At 32.4% G+C, this 21202-nt stretch overlaps 1 protein-coding gene and 1 long non-coding RNA gene across 4 annotated transcripts in view; both read right to left on the bottom strand.

Annotated features, from left to right (window-relative positions):
• The window catches only part of LOC111513229 (uncharacterized), a 241047-nt gene that overhangs the window by 92444 nt on the left and 127401 nt on the right, over positions 1-21202 (bottom strand). The window lies entirely within an intron of this gene.
• On the bottom strand, positions 18793-20125 carry LOC141483722 (uncharacterized). Its single transcript, XR_012466253.1, has 2 exons — positions 19644-20125; positions 18793-19585 (listed from the first exon to the last, which is right to left on the bottom strand). It is a non-coding gene; the product is annotated as an uncharacterized lncRNA (long non-coding RNA).

Below are 21202 nucleotides of genomic sequence, written 5' to 3'. Positions count from 1 at the left end.
GGCTGTTTTTGTCTCGTCCTAATTGGCAAAAGTTCTACCGGTGAGAAAGTTATCAAAGTTCTTGAAAAGATGTTAGTCGGTTGGCGAGAGGTCAGGGGAGTATGGTGGGTGAGGCAGAACTTCGACGCTCAATTCGTTTAATTTTCGTACAGTGATTTGTGGAACTTGCGGACGGGCGGTGTCGTGCTGCAGGATCGGACCATGGTCTTTTTTGGTGGGGTTTTGCTTTTGGGAAGTGTCTGGGTGGTTCATCCGTGTCTAAACACTGTCCTGAACGACTCCTGTTGTCGCAGAAGATCCACTTTTCATCACACGTCACGATCCGATCCAAAAAAAGATCGTTTTGGTTGCGCAAAAGCAAAGAAGAACAGACCCTGAAACGTCACAATTTCTGTCGATTGTTCAAATCGTGGAGCACCCAATTTTCGAGCTTTCTGGCCGTTCCAATAAGTACCAAACCATAAAAAAACCGCATGGGAGCTGACACCCAGTTCTTTCGCTCACTGTTCGGTTTATTATAAAGTTCAAACTTGGTAAGGGCATGATATAGAACCCCGGGAATGGAGTTGGACAATGCGTAACGAATTCCTGGTACCTATCACAACAATTTTTGCACCTGCTCCAGAGGAATTGCTCAACACAATATTCTGCAACTGAAAGAGTCCTTGTGATTCGTAATGCGGTGCTCTTGGCCAGTGTATTGGGCGAGCTTGTCTCAATGCTTTACTATATCATAGCGATATCACTGTACTTCACTGTACTGTAAGTGTACTACAGGTACTACACGACAGATTAACCAGTTTATAACTTTTATGAATAATCTCAATAGAAACATTTAGTTCACACTCGAAACAGAGAGAAACAGATTAATTTCATATACCTGATCAGTACACATAATACTGAATGATTCTTCCCATCCAGACAGTCATAAATTAGCAGCCTACAATTCAATGTTGCACAGAGCATTCTCGTTGTCTTTATCTGCTAACACTCTAGACAGGGAAATTAAAACAATTATACAGATAGGACGTAATAATGGTTTCAATGCAGACACAATCCAGAAGTTAGTCGGAAAACAAAGCCTCATATTCACGTAAGAATAATACGCCCAGTTCAAACAATCAGAAATCAAAAAAGTTGTAACTCTAACATATTTTGGTAAAAAAACAGAGACAATTGCCGGTTTTTTCAGAAAAAACAATGTGGAAATAGCATTCAGACCACATGCCAGGTTACATAATTTCCTTTTTAATGCCAAAGATGAAGTGGACAAGATGGAGAAATCTTGTAATAATGTTTATGGGGAACAATGTGGCCGAAATTTCTCAAAACGGTATGCTTCAGACTAGGTAAAAATGATTCGACATTTTCAAACCATTCCTTGGAATGCAATCACAAATTCCCGAATGTAAACGATCCCAAAATTTTGCACTATGTAAGAAAAGGTTGGAAACTCAATTATTTGAAATCTTTGGAAATTCATAAGCATTACGAATCTAACCTGCTAAATGATCAAATGGATTTTGTTTACTCACTGGTTTTCAAATTAGCGTAGCCACATTGTCACAGGTAAACAAAATTCAGGTATTCGATTGAGTTAAGTACCTGTTCTTACCTACAGTGGTGTTCAGTTACATAAGAACCAAAATTATTTATTTTCAGTTTCATTGTAACGATAGTTACAAATGAAAATGGTGAAAATTATAGAAAGTTTCATTTCTTTTGTAACTTTTATTAATTTTTTTTAAGTTCCACAATAATTTTCTAATGGAAACAATAATAAGGAATTTCTTTTTTCCTTTCTCCATTCATTTAAGAAGTAATCAATATAGAATACATTATATTAGAAATATAATTTAAATATTTTCCTTAACAATACGGTATAACTATACGGTATAACTATACGGTTAGGTAAGTGGTAATATATAAATTGATACTTAATTAAAAATCCATGCGCAAGTAAAATAATTACCTGAAATGAAATAAAAATATTAATAATTAAGTATTTATCAATAATTAATAAACTATATTTGCCGTATTTTTGACCGGGACAACAGGTTGACCTCAAATGAGCTCTAGCCGCGCGTTTTCTCCCCTTTATCTCGAAAACGATTCACCGTATAAAAAATTTTTGAAGCAAAAGTTGTAGGAAATTTGATCCTTTACAATATTGATAACAAGTACAAATAACGAAAACCCCGTAGGACACGAGGTATTTGCAAAAATGTGTAAAAAATCGTTTATTGTGACCTTAGATTTCAACAGTCGCGTATACCCTACCATATGTAGGTTTTGAGAAAACTTTTAGGATGCCAAAATACATGTTTATTAGAGTTTATAGCTGGGAATCTCAAATACCGAGGTGAACCTACTATGATGAGATCTGAAGTTTGTACAAGCAAGATTATAAAACGATGATAATATGAATGAATGAGTGTGTATATAACAACTGAGACTATTGAACTATGATCAAAGAAGGGCATTCTCAAACCAAAGGTGAATAATGATAGGAATATGATACAGTAGTGACTTCAAATGTGATTTATATTCAAATTGAAAGGAGGATATTTCCTGAAAAAAAGCTTATGGCTTCAATTTCCGTATCTGTAGAAAGCAAACAAACTTTTTTCCCAAAAAATAAATATAATAAAAAAAAAGGAAAACACGTTTATGAGTTTTGACTTCCCCAGTATCAGAAACAACAACTACTTCCACATGAACACTGAATTACACGAAAGAAAAAAATACTTTCGAAACAACTACTTTCGTGGATATTGACTTATACGAAAATCACTTTTCCGATTTCTATAGGGATTTCAACAGAAAAAAAACAGAAATCAAGTAGAGGCAGGAAAGCTGGTTCCTCCTCTATAATAACATACTCTCCATATAAAAATAATTACAGACCGGATTGAATGAAAAACAGGCGAAGAAGGAACTCGAAGTTTTGAAAACACGAAAGCGAAAAGAAGCTCAAAGACCGCCTGCTAAACAATTAAACTACAACCTCTCTTCTAAACAAAGACCTAAGGCGACTGATCCAACTTGCGAAGACCCCAGCAACGATAAATCTTTCCATTCTGATGTGTCCTTATCTTTGATGGACTACATGCTACTAGAAAAAAAAACGGACAACAAAGACACTGAGCGCGTCTTTTGTGATGGAAAATTCTCTGATGATTCCAATGTGGAGATTTGGATTCAGTGTTTAAGCTGCTCGTTGTGGGCTCATCATGATAAGTACAGGGACAAAAAAGGCAGATTATGTGTGCGATTTCTGTCTATTTCCATGAAGTAAACTCATTATATTAATGTTTTTTGTTTTTAAAATTGGAAATAAATAGGTTTCCTGTACTTTTGATGACTTTTTTATTAAATAAACCTCATATACCCCATATTACCTACTGTTTCATATTACCCTCCCTTCGTTATATTTTAATTATTTTATTTTTTATAAACCTGAAGATTAATGAAAGTTTTTAAAACTTGTTAAAATAACTATAGTTAATTATAGCATGTGTTCATACTGCTTTGGAAGTTTTTACTAACAGTAAATTACATAGAAAAAATGTAAATGGTATTACATAATACTCTACTCTTCTTACTACCACAAAATACTTAGTTTTGATGCCTTTTTTATACACCATGATGCTGATTTTCCATATTTATATTCAGAATCAATGCAAGCGCGCAAATTTGACCGTGTATATTTCAAAACTAATATATCTGGTGTGTATTGAAATTGAAATTCGTATAACGATGATTGATCGAGATATTCATACGTAATATGTACTCGTATCGCTCTAACTGTTACTTTGTACGAACGAATGTTTTTTCATCAGGAAAAAAGTAGATGCGACGTTTCTGACAAACAGGGCAGTTTAGGTGAATCGATTATTGCTGTTGAGTTAACAAAATCACCGTTCGGCGTTAATTCACAACGTTCTAATAACACCGCCCAGTGTTAAAACTGCCCCTGCACTGACAAATAAATCTGAACCGTGTAATTCAAAATTTCGCAAAACGAATTGCTACAAATTAAAAACACCAACAGGTAAAAAACTTCATTGAAAAGTTGAAAGCTTCAACATTCAACATTACTAAAAAGTGCAGACGCAGATGAATTACTAATTCTCACTCAAGCCTATAAATTTTGCAATCTTCAACCCACTTACAAGTATTGTGTTCCTCTTCTTAATAAGAATACGATTGGTCAGAAGACTGACGATTGAATCATTTCTTATTTTACATATTTTCTTCCATACTAGCCGATCTATTTATTCTAAAGTCCTCCTTCTTAGGAGGACCGTGTTAGGAATCACACGTTAAAAGGTAAGACCTTGTTAGTCCTTAGCTCGCACAAGTTTAGACTTCTGAGGGTTGTCCTTCGTAGCGGTACGATAGCTGCAACGGCAAAAACATACTTTGAACTTTTTTTTTAATTCCATCATACCACTCTTTTCTTGATCTAATACCGCTTATATTATTTTTTTGTATTCTTGGTAAATATGTTCTATTGATTGATTTTTTCTTTATCATTATTTTGAAGTCACGAAACACAATTGAAATTTCCTTAGTAATCCTACAATAATTATGCTCTATAAAAAATAATTATGGCGCCGGAAATTCAACCAATTTTCATGTTATTCCTTATATTGATAAATACATTTCGACAGCAAAATAGCATTACAGAGCTTCTACTGTATGAGTCGTGATACATGAAACGCCTACCGACATTCAACTATTTGACTCCTTTCATAATTTACATTTGATGACCGTAACTATCTGCAAAACTTGATATGCGCGTTGTGAATAATATTCAAAACACATAATTGTATCGCAGATATGTTATTATCCACAAAATATTTGAAATAAATTACATTTCGCTGAAAGTGTAGGTGTACAAGGTTATACATACACACATTAGATTAATATTCAAGGATTCACTTCGAACATCCTTGTGTCAATCATCAGCCAAATTTAATATTTTTTTTCTTTATTCGAACAAAATATTTGTATACAAAAATCCCGACGTTTAAGAATCACTGTTTTTAAGAACTGTTTATCACCAATTGAACCGTGCCAGTGTATTGGTAGGGAAGCCAAAGCGGAGATTTTGCGCGTTACTCATATGGGGACAAACCTTATACCCTTTAATGTACCCTTACCATATATGTACCCTTTATATAGCGGCTTGCGTTGAGGGCACCCCGTCAGATCAGTAAAAAAATCGATCGTATATATATATATATATATATATATATATATATATATATATATATATATATATATATATATATATATATATATATATATATATATATATATATATATATATATATATATATATATATATATACAGCAAAATGGATTAACGGGGTCTCTCAGTCAAAAAATCAGAGATTAACAGCGAGTACAGGGACATTGTGTATATTTGAGAAAAATGTATACCAAAGTGTATATTTTTTTGTGATATATAGTTCACTCAACAGATGCTATTTGCAAAATGGATATACTCATGTCCGTCTTTTTTATATATCAATTTTTGTATAAACCGTATAATACCTGGACTTCCTTTCAAATTGTCTATGAAAAATAGATTACGATGTAAGATACAGATGGACTGTTGTACTGTTGAGAATCACAGTATGAAAATGAAAAGTAACATCCATGATTCAATATTTCTACTTATTTACTAATTTTTATATGTTTTGACATTTGTCAAATGGATTTGGGAAAAATTAATAGTTTTTAATATTTCTTTGAATTCATATTTGTGATCAATTCCTTCAAAACACTATTAGAAATATGGAGAAAATTGAAAAATCTTCCTTTGGATAATAAATAACAGAGGTCAAGTACGAGGAACGAACACTAGACAACTCGTACCACCTACGGAATCCTTACTTCAATTTATATTGCGTGTTTCTCTTTGTTGTTTTCGGTTTTACTTTAATTACATCTTGAGTTCTACATCGGATCAAATTTCATTTCATACACGATTAGAGACATGTTTTCCCTACTAGACAAAATGGTTAAGACTTTCGCGGCCGAGGTTTTCAGTATCACTACTTCTATTCGGGTTTGAAGGCCTACGTTTTTTGAAGATTCTTCCTGACATTCCGCTGACGCGAATAAATAGCTTCTTCAGAGACTCATACATCTTGATTTTGACTCTGATGACTAGGTATTCCGACTGCGTAGAGCATATTCATATGGATTCAAGTAGTTTGGATTGCTATTAACTGTACCTAGATTCAGTAAATTTTTATTAACATTCGTTTTACCTGGCGTCACGATTTGCTATTCTTGAACTTCTTAGAATGGGATTCCATATTCGGTTGAGGATCACATCGTCCTCTTTTCTGTTGAAATTATCCGTGTGTTAGTGGATCTCTATTGCCTCCCGTACCAGTTGACTTTGGTATTCCTGGTTGGGGGCAATGAGTTTCGAGTTTTCAAATAGAATCCTGTGGTTTCCCTCACTGAGTGCGTGTTTCGCTACAGCCGACTTGCCCGTTTGGCATAGTTTTTCAGTTTCTTCCATGCTCTTTCCGCCTTGTACCCAATATTTTGGTGGCACCGATATATAGCTTCCCACAAGTGCACGGTATGGGATATACTCCTGCTGCTGATAGTGGGTCTATTTTGTCTTTAGCCGACTTGAGATTCAGTTGTATCTTCTTGGTGAATTTGAAAACCGTTTTGTTGTTGTGTCTCCCAAAGAGTTTTCCAATTCTGTCTGTGATATATGATAGATATGGAAGATATTTGAAAATGACTCTTAAAAAATCTTCGAAGAGCCGTTGTTTAAGATCTTTTTCATAAATATATTTGTCACCACCTTCTACTGGTACAGAATCGCAGTAGGTAAAGATATTGCGGAACTGATCCTTATTCATTGGAATCATCGATTTGAATTCTCAATCTGTGAAACTCTCTTGATCGTGGTAATCCCATTGTGGCATGCTCTTTACATTCCTAATTTCTTGCATTTGTTTCATTCTACATGATCGAAAATTAAACTGCATCCCAGGAAGAATTAGTCTCGGGAAAAAACCGTTCTCATCCAAGTGATGTATGGAAGACCTAGAATTATCTCTGATATAAATGTCTTTCAAAACACAAACATTGACTGGGCACTTCAGAGTTAACCGATTGAGATTGAGTTTTGCATTACATACTACGCACGATTCTCTCGAAGTTTGTTTCAAAATATTCAGCTTGAGAAACGTCCAGTCGTCTTTCAAAGCAGTTATTTTTTCCATTACTGCCCTATTACAATTCAGGCACAGTCTTGTGAAGTTGTCAATGGAAATATCTGGTAGTTCTGATTCTTCCCGTTGTTGAATAGCAATCTCCTGTATTTCTTCATTATTAACCTCGTCTAATTTTGCCATTCGTTCTATATTGAAAATAGTGTGGCATATGAAATAATGTCTTTGATTTTGAATAAAAGCCATCAAAGAGGTAAGAAAATCAAATAAACAGACAAAAGATTCAAATTTTAGAAAAATCTTTAATTTACCATGTATACAATGTCTGTACTCATGTAGCACAAACATTACTAATGATATGTCATCATGACAATATGTCTCATATGACTGTTACTCTTGCAAACAGCCGATTCACGAGAAAGGCAGAGTTTTAAAACTTTTTTGTAAAGGCTGTAAAATGGGTATGCAACAAATACTAGCCATCTTAGAAACCCTCCAGGCTTTTGGGGGAGATTGAAGAACTAAAACTTTCCCAATTCACCAAACCGACCACTGCTCAACACAATGACAACTTCTCAATGAATGAAATAATAGCTGAAGTATCTGAAAGAGAAATTCGCAAAAAGAATGTCATGATATTTGGGCTATCAGAATCTGAAGGAAATGGAAATGAGGATAATAAAAATATACTACAAATCATAGAAACAATAGATCAAAATTTCAATGAAAATAATTTTAGACTGTATCGTACCAGGCGTCTCACATAAAGGTTTCGGAGACCCAATACGATACAGATAATATTCAATACACTGGAAGAGGCCAACCAAATTATCCGAAACACGAAAATATTAAAGCAACAGACCAGTTTCAATGACATTGTTGAGACAACTGATAAAACGGCCCTTCAAATGAAGCAGTATAAAGATCTGAAAAACCATTTTGAGTACGCAAAATGGCGAAACGAACCGAAGAATAAAATATGCGAATGGAGAACCCAAAATAACAAAAAACCCTTAGATTTGTCCAAACAGAGAATCTTGTCAGATCTACTCTGTTACTATCGAAATGTTCGTGGACTGAACAACAAATACCAGGAATTCTTTACCTCAGTCGCAGCCTCTGAATACCTACTTTTGGGAGTGCGGAGTGACTGCTCGGCTGTAGAAATCGATCTTTCATCATATCGTGACAATTTCGCTAGCATTGACTTGGTTGGCTGTGAGATAATTTTTAAACATAATCTTTTCTATAATTTTGTAACTTACCCAATTCAAAATATATTGGTAACACTAGACTAGAGATACTTGAATGCATCTATGAAAATAATATATTGATACTGGGTTATTTCAATCAAGCAAACTTTGTAAATCGAGCAGATGTGCATATTAACAACATTAACTTGATTAACTTACAGCAATTAATTAGCAATTAATGAGCTTTTACGAACTAAAACAGTTCAATTCTATAGTGAACACATCTGAGCGTTTATTATACTTAGTATTTTCCAATATGGAATACCGTATCACCCGTGACCAGCTACCAATGATTTTCGATGATAATCATCAGCTCCCTCTTCGAATATCACTTGAATTTCCACAAACATCAGTAATACAATATAATGTTGAATCGGTCAGTTACAATTTTAAAAAAGCTAATTTTCCCCTCCTATACTCCCATTCCAACTAAACAACCATATATGGACACATGCTATTTTCAAATTATAATGAAAAATTGTGGGAAATATTTTTATTTTCACCATCTACACCATTCATTATATAATTGGAACCTCCTGGGAACATTGAAAATTATTTATTTATTTATATATATTTCCATGATTATGTAACACATAAAGTTGACATTTTCATTGTAATGAAATAAGTTTGTTTCGATGTTAATAATACCAGAATTGCGAGAAAACTGCTTTATTTTCGATTTCTTAGAATACATAAAAAACCTAGACACACACCTGTGTTGTGGAAGCGTTGGTGCTGAATGTTTACATTTAAACGACATGCGTGACAAAGTTAATGAGAAAAATAAACATATGAGCAGATGAGACACCAAAATGATATTAGAATATCATGAAAATTATTTGAAATAATGATTTGAAACACACTTCGGGAAAAAAGAGCGCGTTGTATTCACTGTAGGAAAAATATTTCAGATATGTGTAATTTTTTGTCAAGATGAACAAAAAATATCGATTAGATAATTGAAAATTTTCTGAACAATTCTACATAAAAGATTTCTGCGACTAATTTGTTTGCTTGAAGGGTATGTGAAATACATTGTTTTTTTTGAATGCCGACCAGGAACATTAATTTGAATTTAATTTAATACGTTAGAGTTGTCTATGGTGTTGTTCGTGATTTTATGCAATAGCAATATATCCGAGACCTCTCTTCTATTTGATAGGGATATCAGCCTGAAAGATTTCGTGATCTTATCGATTTCACCATTGTAGTGGTTACTGAAAACTAATAATTATAATAATCCGATAATACAAATAAAATATTATTATGAGTATATTAACCTTTTTTAATTTCCTTATGTTTATAAGCAAAAAAACTATGACATGGTATTTATCTTGTCGCAAAACCCTCAAACCAAAGTTTAGTTTCGATCAAAACACTATTGTCTCATTTCCGTAAGGAAGTGCATAAATTGTTCTTTAATCTTAGTTAATCAATCATTACTCAATCATACCTGGAATTATTATATTATATTCGTCATGAGGAATCTAATGAAAACAACAGCAAAAAATAGGTGATCGAATTTTCGAAAATCCACTTCATTCATAGTCATGTGATTTTTCTACAATCTCCACTTTTTCACCACTCTAGACGTCTTCACATCATCGTTTTTGGATCTGATTTGTGAAAACATTCATACACAGGATATTTAGTGAATACGTGAAATGAACTCCAGAGTGTGATACTTAGTTTTTCGATATACGGGTTGGTAAAGTTTTACTTAAAAACTGACTATTTATTTATTGTTCTGGAACCGGTCAATATATGTAAATTAAATTTGGAGAGGTAATTATTGCGCATTTTCTGACATGCAATTAAAGATTTTATGTTCATCATTGGCTCGCATACGAGTAATGAGCTCAAATTAACAATCATTTCTGAATTACTCGTTCAATTTCTCTCTTGCCGTTTTTATATAAATAAATAAAACATATTCACGCGTATTTGTCATTGTTATTCTAAAATTGTTTTTTCTCTGTCAACCGGCTGCTTCCTCACGGCAACCCTCAGAAGTCTTCGAGAGACGCGTGCGAAGCTAGTAGGCTTACTGTCAACATTCTCAAAAACGAATAATTCAACGAAACGTCAAATTAACGTTTCTTCATTATTAAGCTTCCAGTTTGGTATAATATAAATATCGATAAGTAATTAATTTTTCTTTTATCGGATAGACTGAAAAATTATACAAATGTGGAATTGTCAGAGATGCATTTTGTCCATAGAGTAACCTGCAACAAGTAATCGAAAAATGACCAACACATTGAATGTAAGCAACTTCATTATATTCAAAATTCTTACAGAACAGCAATTATATCCGTTTCATATTCAACGTGTGCAAGCTCTACCTACCTACCTAGAGACTTTTTCCTCACTTAGTTTTTTTGCCATTGGATTCTTCATCAAATTGCTCAAATTCTTAATTTTTCAAATGGCGTTTTGTTTACTTACGAAGCTAATTCTGGACGACGGTGTATATGAAATTTCCATATCACTTCTGGGCTGAGAAAAATTCACGTGGGATCTTTGAATCTCATTTTCATCATCAGTTTTCAGTAAATGTATGGCTTGGGGTGATTGATGATTATTTAGCGACTCTTACCTTCATTTTCTACAGAAAGAGTTACCTGCTCTTCTTGAAGAAATCCCTCTACATCTGAGACAGCACTTATGGTTTATGCATGATGGTGCACCAGTTCATTTCAGTATCAATGTACGTATTCACTCAGATACAGAATATCCAAATCGTTGGATAGGTAGAGGAGGTATGGAACATTGGCCTGCTCGATCGCCGAATTGATATCCTCTACATTGCATTCGGATTTTCTCAAGTCGATGGTTTATTCCTCTTCCATCGAAAATGAAGAAGACCTGAGGAAACGAATTATAGCCGGCCGAGAGGCAATAAAATTACACCACGAAGATTTACGCGAATACAACAATCAATGAGGTGAAGAGTTGAATCTTGTATAACGCCTGAGAGAGGTCATTTTGAACATTTGTTGTAGCTATGCACCTATTTATTTATAAGTGTTATTTTCTGTTGTTGATCTGGTTTAATGTAATTGAATTAGAAAGTTCTTGATAGTGTATTGAAGAAATGAAAAATATGCTTTGAGATGTTTTTTTTTGCATAAAAACGGCCCTCCATATAAAAAATAGGCAAGAGAGATTTTTTGTCACAAATTGAACGAAGAATTCAAAAATTATTGTTAGTTTAAAATATCTCACGTACGTATCTGACGTACCATTTTTTCTTGAAAAAAAATTGAGATCATTACCCGTACTCGTGCCACTGATGCACAACATTCTCAAATGCATGTAAGAAAATGTGCAATAACTACCTCTTGAAGCCCAGCAAATTTCATTTGCATATCTGGTCCGATTTCAAAGCAATGAATGAATAGTCAGTTTTTAAGAAAACTTCAACATTTGGTATCTATAAATACGAAGAATTCGCGGACAAAAGGTAGAGAGCAGACTGTCATAATTTTTTCATACAGAATCACCTCCTGAAGTTTGTCGCACTTATTCACTAACACCCTGTATAAGTGAGTACATCTTATTTCTGGTCCAGATTCATTTCAATCATATGAAATGAGGGAAATTTTGAAACAAAAATCCTATGGCAAAAATGAGCTAACGCTTGACAGTTGGATTTCGAAGATATCATTCATTCATCAAATATTTGGGTCACATTGAATTTTTCTATAATAAGTCTTAGCAAAAAAATAATAGAACTATAGTTTTTCTCGTGTGATGATATAAAATTTGTATATTGAAAAAAAAACATTTTTAGAAAATGTCCAATACCCTGTATCTCAAAAACTATACAGTCCCATGTTCATGTGTACTTTTTTATTTTGGTGATAAGTAACATCGACTATTGAACAATACTTTTTCGAAAAACTTTTTCTCAAAATATACACGAATTCAATTCAATGCTCGAGATGAAATTGAATATACCAAACATAACATTCAGGTGAATGTCAAAATGTTTTCTTCGTTACAGTAGATTTATTCGCCGAAACTCGGTGGATTTGGACATTAATAAAGTTATACCTTAGATATTAATCTGTATTATCAGTATCTATGTTCTCTCCATCATATACTATTGAAAAACCAACCACTCTGAAATCTTCAATGACACTATTTCACTTCAGATACACCGAATATATAAGGTACACATTGAATAAGTTGAATAAATCACACCACGATATCTCACTTGGTTCTAATAATTTTTATTAAATGACATTTTTTACTGCGATTTCCAAAAAGATCATAGATAATTTACACGCAAGCCAAATTGTCAATAATCTCTACTGAAATACTTCAGGACTATCGAATCAATCCATACAACTGAAATATAAAGAAATATCTTTTGACAAAGTCTGCAGGAGAGCAAAAAATCAATAGGCACGGTACTACTGAATATCATTTAAGTATTTTTCATCAATTGTGTCATTTTCAATATAAAAGCATGTTTTTTCACAGTAAATAGAATTTTCTGGCCTCTTCATAATCGTCAGCTGTATTTACATGAGATCACTAAAAGAAAGTAGCCTGAAATGCAGATAATATCGGAATTAATATGAATATCACAACATGAATTCATTATCAGAATGCAAATTCAAAATTCACGTAAGTTAAAATAAAGAGTGATTGTCAAATCAAAGGATATTCGATTTTACCACACTTCTTGTGATTTCAAAGTAAATTGATTGCGATTTCAATATGCGAATTCACTCAGTAGCCGGTGAAAATACAAAAAGGATGTACTTACAATGCCAACAACAACAACGATTGACTGATTTTTCATTGTAATATTGCTTCTTAAATAGAATCTCACAAAACATATTTGTTCTTTTACATTCATATATTGAGAATTATACATTATATAGCTCATCTGAAGCTGGCGCCGACTTTTTGCAAAAACACATTTTTCCCTAAAACTCGATCAACATATTTTGTCGAACTCACCGAATGCAACTCAAAACTCCCATCAGAACTGCTCTGAGAGTCCTTTCTCTCATTTGAAATGTTGGTTTTTCGAATTTCGCATAAATAAATAGAAAAGTTTTTTGATTTTGTGATGAAAGTCCAATGACATATTCTGTATAACTCGCCGAGTGCTACTCAGAATTTCCATCAGAACTGTTCTGAGATTCATTTCTGTCATTATTCGAAATGTTGGTTTTTAGAATTGCTCACTTTATGATGGCCAATAAATTGAATTTTCGATTTTTTATAAAAGTCGCCAATTGCTACTCAGAACTGAAATATCTCTTGATTTTTTTTTCGAAAATGATGATTTTTTATAAGTCAAAAATTGATTTTCTTTCTCAATAACTTTTTTATTTCGGCAGAGTGATATTTGAAAATGATCAAGAACTCCAGAACTATTTCGAAAAAGTTGGCACCGTATGAAGTAAGCGCCTATAATTTTTTTTCTTATTGAAATACACAATTTGTTGAAACTATTCAATATTTATATCAGGAAGTCCAGAACTCTATCAAATCTACCCAGAATTCCAAAAAATGTGTTTTTGCACAAAGTCGGCGCCAGCTTTACATGAGTCATTTATATTGGTAACATGAGTTCCAAGATTTTCATTTTTCCAAGACCGTCCTGGAAATATACATTGAGGTACCGGTAGTCTACATTGAACATAAAACTCTTCAATATAAATTGGATAATGTTAGCAACTGGAGAAATGTGTGGTAAAATGGATTAACAGGGTCAAAAAATCAAAAATCTAACTCTGCTTTACTTTGCCAAGCTTTCGCTTCTAATGGAAAGCTTCTTCAGGGCAGTAAAAATGAGTGAAAAACAATAAATTGAAGATATAAATTGACGTAAAAGTTAACATGTATACGATTTTTTTGTCACAAAAAACACAAAAAAATACAAAAAAAAAATCGTATACATGTTAACTTTTACGTCAATTTATATCTTCAATTTATTGTTTTTCACTCATTTTTACTGCCCTGAAGAAGCTTCCCATTAGAAGCGAAAGCTTGGCAAAGTAAAGCAGAGTTTGATTTTTGATTTTTTGACTGAGAGACCCTGTTAATCCATTATATATATATATATATATATATATATATATATATATATATATATATATATATATATATATATATATATATACATATATATATATATAATGGACTAACAGGGACTAACAGAGAGACCCTGTTAATCCATTATATATATATATATATATATATATATATATATATATATATATATATATATATATAATGGACTAACAGGGTCTCATATATATATATATTTATCCTCCGGTAGGTAGCTCCTCCGCTAATAGACCATTTGCATGCAATAGGTCGTCCGGGTGCGATAAGTCCTCCGTATACGGAGGAGCTATCGCTTCCCGTGTGAAGCAGCTTGAAACATCAAGAAGCATCAGTAGAATAAATATCAGGGGGATGACCTAAGACGTGTTTTTCGCCTTTTTCGTATAGTTTAGTTTGAGGTTTCTCCGTATCTGTAGTTGGTGTCACTGTTGTGCGTATACTGTCTTGCGTGTATGCTCTTGCTAAACGACAGTGGATCAGTCTTCCAGAGTATATGTCATTTAGGATTAGCAGTGTATGGCTCTTCCGTAGAACTGGCAATACAGCTTTAAGGGCATTTCGTGACAAATCAGTAAAAATGTAGAAAAAACATTTGAGAATAACGTTAACTTTACGATATGGACTGGTAGTTGATGAAATTATAGTTTACTTCACTTGATAATGTAATACAACAATGATTAAATTGTCATCAAGAATTTTTATCTTAAAATAATGATTCATCCACATATATAATTGCACATCAATGGTACCAACTATCTTCAAATATTTTAAAGTTCGGAGTCGAAAAACCCATTTTTCAAATTGGAATTATTTTCTGATTCACGATGTAACAAACTAGATTCATTGTTATTCATATTCAATTATTATCTTCATTATGGAAGCTTTTTTTCATAAATTTTGACGATCTTACTCTAGAAGGCGAACATATTTAACTTAAAAAATTCTGATTCTGTGTTAGGGTTAGGTCCTCCACCGCAACACGCAAAGGTTTATTGTGGCTCACATCTATTCACACTCGGCCAAATAAACCCAGTGAGTGGTCTTTCGGTCAGATGGTAAGAGTACAGCTCTGCCAAACTCTAAGAACCTAACTCGGTCCCCAGAGGGGCAGGCACAAAGTATATTCTGTGTACTCATTTCTAATATTGTTTCAAAGAAATACGCTATTTATTGAAATGATGAAAAGATGTCTATTCTAGAGGAGATTGTTTTCGAAAAAAATGTATTCAGGTGAAATTCTTTTCTTGAAAGTAATTTATTTAGATCATACTTACTATTGAGTTTCATTAAATAGGTACCTACTGATGTCACTCAGTTGAAATCATTTTTTGATATAATGTGAACATACACATAAAAAAAACAACATAAAAAAATAATTTTTTATTTTGTAATTTATAGAATTATGTTATTTTCTCATCATTTAATAAATAGTTTTCGAAACATGATGTTTTAATTTGGAAAAATATCAAAAACGTACAAAACTCATTCATTTCAATAATAAAATAACTTGCCCTTGACAAGGGAGTTGCTAACGTGAAATCGAATGGAATACATTGCTATTCGAACTATTAACTCGAGTAACTGACCTTTGTTGGGAAAATTTTGGTGCCACTATAAATAATATATTTCAGGACCTCTTGAAATAATTACTCCATGATCATCAAACTAATGGTAGGTGACGTCTATAGCCCTGTTGAGCAAGAAATTGAAATATATTGGAGAATAATTACTTTATTATAGATATTTACTTAAGATTTTTTCATAAATTTTGATGAGCTCACTAGAAGTCGAACAGATTTATTCTACGGTATTTTGCTTCTGTGTATTCATTTTCAATATTTTTTTGAAGAAATGATCTACTTATTGAAATGATGAAATTGTGTCCATTCTAGAGTAATTGTTTTCGACAAAAATGATCTAGGTGAAATTCTCTTGAAAATAATTTATTTAGGTCATATGTATGTATCATTCAGTTTCATTCAATAAAAAGTTACTGATTGTTGGTATCAACTGAACGAGGACTTTATGAATAACATATTCTTTATTTATTTATCATCTGTTGCTGTTGAGCGGTAAATATTCCAGTATTGAAAAAGTCTATCAAACATTGGTACATTTTCTATTCAATACACTTATCAGCATGTAATTATGTAATTGTAACTAACTGAAAAAAAAATTATCTTTTGAAGGGTGGGGTTGTAGTGAACGGCGGTGGTGTACCGTCTTCATTGCCGATATGTCCATGTCGTGATATGGGTCGGAGCCCTATTTTCGAAGGTGAATTAAAATAATACATAAAGGTGGTAGAGTTTCGAGAGTTTGGAACTATGTAATTGAATTATCCCTCCTCTGTTAAAATCTATTTTCAATTCCTCAATTTTTGATAGTTTTTGAGTTATGAACGAATAACTAAATGTCATTTTTTTCGCCTCAATTTGTTAATGATAATTGCAATTTACTATTACTGTAAATTCAGAAGTGGGTTTGCTTGGCCTCTTCTAATTCAAAAAAGTTAATCTCAAGTAATATACCAAAAATTAAAATTTAATTAGCGAAATGGTTCAATTCGTTCAACTAGTTTCTGGAAAAGAAGTGATTAGATTACAATAGTATAATGTGCGATCTAACATTTCATCAATTGAATTCAATATCAATTCATAATCTCACAAACGTCATGTGAAAATATTTCTGGAGCATGTTATATTAATCGCTTCATTACTCTGATAATGCCAACTGAGTTCACTTGTAGATGAAATCCATTGGAAAAAGAAGCAAATATGACAAAAATAAAATGTAAAAAACGGTTTATCGCGATTTCCGGCAAAACTACAAGTCCTATGGAAAAAAAGTTGAATGGCAGAGTTGTAGGTAATAAAAAGATCTACAACTAACTTTTTTCACATAAACTCAAAATTTATGTGGAGAATTCAAAAAACCAATTTTTTGGTATTTTATTTTTATATTCTACTGAAAAAAGCACCCTGATTTTCAATTGAAAATTCACACGTAAAAATATGTTTAAAAAAAATCTATGTGCTTCTTCTTCCTCAAGATCTCTACTCTTTGATGGGGTGAAAAAAGTATACATTACTATTGCAAATTGTCTCAGAAAATGCAAAAAAAAATTAAAAAAATTTGAATCTGAAAATTGTTTTTTCATCATTATGTTAAATTCTGAGAATTCTGAGCTATTTATTGGAATTTTATTCAAATAATCATGATATTTATTTTTTCAAGCCATGTTCTGGAAATGTAGAAGATCTAATTTTCTCGTCTAATTGTTTCAAATATGAATCTTTCAAAAATATTGTTGCATTTCTGCATTGTTTTCCTGGTTGCGATGCAATATCTGGATTTACCGGAAAGGAAAAAAAGTATGATAAATTCCTTATTGAATGATAAAAATGGCCAATATTTTTTATAATGAAGATACGAACAAAGATATCAAAAAATGGAATACAATTAAACAAAACTGTTCGTAAATGTGGAAATGACAATATAATAATACTGAATCAATGAAGATTTCGAAAATATCTATTGGTAAAAATTACATCTTTCATATAGGCAAATCTCCCATCCATAGAAGGTGCAGAAGAACAACATTATTACAGGGCGTTTCATCAGGTTCAAATTTGGCTGGGTAACGAACTGACAGCAACAGATAGAGGCTGGAAGGAACGTTAAAGTGGCGTTATGCTCAATTTTACAGAAAATATGGCTCAAAACTATTTGTTGCACCTGTGAAACTGGATGTAACAGTCAGAAATGTGGCCGACAAAAACATGGTTTGAAATGCACAAATTTATGCTCAAATTGTCATTGTTATGAAAAATGCTTCAATAAAGGATTGTAAGGTTTAACGGCTGGCGTTAATGTTCTGATTGTTTTCCGGGTTTTGCCGTGGTCTTCTTTAGGTTTAGGAATTGTAACCAAAGAAGACCACGGCAAAACCCGGAAACCAACCAAAACAAATGCTTCAATGTTCAAAAAAAAAATTGCGAAGAAGTTATTGATTCACATGAAATTGTGGATGCAGAACCAATGCAGACTGGAAAAAATATTGGAGACGAAGATGATGATGGTCTTGAAGATCTACTAGAATCGGAAAGGTTTTTCGTATCTACAAACTAATGGATAAGTGATTAGAATTCAAGAAATGTACATATAAATCACAAGATTATTGTATTTAAAAATATTGTAATGAATAACGTAGTCAGTATAAAGTATTTAAATTTCAAGCATTTTTTTTATTGAAATGCCTAACATTTACATGCATATTTATATATTATACGATTTTCTATGACATAAATTCAATTTTAATTTAATTAATCAGCTTAATACTGGAAAAAATTCTAGTCACAGTTTTTAGGTGAACTCTGATCCCGAAGAATTCTTCGGGATCTGATTTTACCTAAAAGAGGGTGAAAACACGTGATCCTGGAAAGTGTAGTTGTGTGAATATTTCGGCATTTTGAAACATTAATGAGATAACAAGTTGGGTATGAAATAAGATATAGCAGTCTCTGTCTTACTCTGACTATACTACTCTTCAATGATTCCCACTGATTACCAATATTCAGACAACACTGTCGGAAGAGCTATTCACTGAAGTTCGAATCGCAAGAGTATATGCGGAGGACTTACAGCTGTGAGTTTGTCAACAAGTATACACCCGGATGAGGCAAAAACCGTAGTTTGGGAGGAAGACCCAGAGATATCAACATGCATACAAAATTTTAAAAATTGTGTTTCAATTCAAGGCATTTCCACCATAAATGGAAAGCAAATGTCACTTATACGCGGCTAAAATCATCATATACGCACTCCTTCTGGTGGAAGACTTATTGCTGCGTTTCCTATGGAGGACCTATATATAGTCAAATTTAGTTGACTGGTTATTATATAACTATAAATTATTTTTGATTTGGGTATTTCAGTCAATATCTGCGGGCTATGGAAACACTATTTTTTGTTATTCACGCTTTCGGAAAGTATATTTTTCTCCTTTATCAAGAATATCTACAAAATAAAGATCATGTGAACATTATACAGCAATAGATATGTTACAAAAACTCACCAAAGTATAAAATATAAAAAAGGCATATAAATCCAAACATAGAACGAAAAGTCAAATGCAAAATTTGACGTTGAAAATTTTGTTACAGCACCAGAGAAAATGTGATTATTATAATATTAACATATACAATGAGTGAAAAATTATTGGTAATATGATATTGAAATTATTTATTCAATTTTATTTATCTTAAGTTAAAATATAATTGTAAATTTGACTTGTGTCATCTATGGGTGTCACACCAATAGGTGGTTCCACTTATGTTTCGCTTGCGTTTACACAGCTATTTTTATCAAGTACTTTCTTGGTTTTTCTCATTTTGTCTTCAATCGAGGACCGCCTGCTCGGTACTAACGATGCCCAATAGGCTGAAACAGCTGTCTACAGGTGGCTCTTAAATTGAAATCAATATGGGAATGATCAGCAGCTTGACTGCATTAACCTTCCTAGATTTATATATATATATATATATATATATATATATATATATATATATATATATATATATATATATATATATATAAACATACATATATATACATATATATATATATATATATATATATATATATATATATATATATATATATTTATTATGTCCTTTTCATATTACAGCCCTCGATAAAGCTAATAAACATTAGCGAAAGCTCGGGCAGCTAAAAAGAGTAAATATTTATTCTAATCAGACCGAATCCCCGAAAAACTACTATTCTATATATACATACGGTCGTTACACTATCCATTATATATATATATATATATATATATATATATATATATATATATATATATATAGTATTTCAATATTACAAAAAGGATTTGAAGCTTCATAACTTCTATTTATTATATGCAAGCGCTTTCGATAGCTGGCTGTGCTGTCATTTTCAAGGCTCTACTCAAACTGCAGTTCCGCCAGTACCGCTATCACTATGTCATATGGATGGTTCCATTAATAAGACTGCAAAATCGATACTCCAAAGATTTAAAAACATTGAGTTTAAAGAAGCTTTATTTGAATTTGTTATCAAGCATTGGGCTAACCAGGAAATTGAACCGATAATTGGTAATAAAACTATATTTCTGAACCATGATTCGTCTTACGAATATAATTGTGGATGGGAAAATGTGGATGGAAAATTAGAGCCGACTCGGTTCGTTGGTAACTAAATTCCAGAAGCAATCGAAGATATCTTCATAACACCTGAGATTTTACGAGATACTTTAGATTCAGGTACTTTTTCTTTTAAATACTATAATTAAAATGAATGAAAACTTGTGAATTTCATAACCAGTCTTGCTTACAGAAACACGAAATGACGAACAAAATACTTCTTTTTAATTTTTTGTCTACTTTTATATAATTGTACATAGTTGAAGGCAGGATTAGCCCGACTGGCTGAGTTAAGGAATAACACAGAGAGTAAGGCTAACTGCACACACACCTATTGTGGACGGCCGATTTTATACCGGTCGTCCAAATTCCAATAGTGAACCACATGTGGGTACGGGACCTGGCACACATGCTTACCGGTGATCGACCCCGAACGAATAATGAATACTAT

This window comes from Leptinotarsa decemlineata, unplaced genomic scaffold (genome assembly GCF_025532065.1).
Source record: "Leptinotarsa decemlineata unplaced genomic scaffold, Ldec_3_MD MMD2_tig00003902_RagTag_RagTag, whole genome shotgun sequence".
NCBI lineage: Eukaryota > Metazoa > Arthropoda > Insecta > Coleoptera > Chrysomelidae > Leptinotarsa > Leptinotarsa decemlineata.
This window is presented reverse-complemented; position numbering and strand designations above follow the sequence as displayed.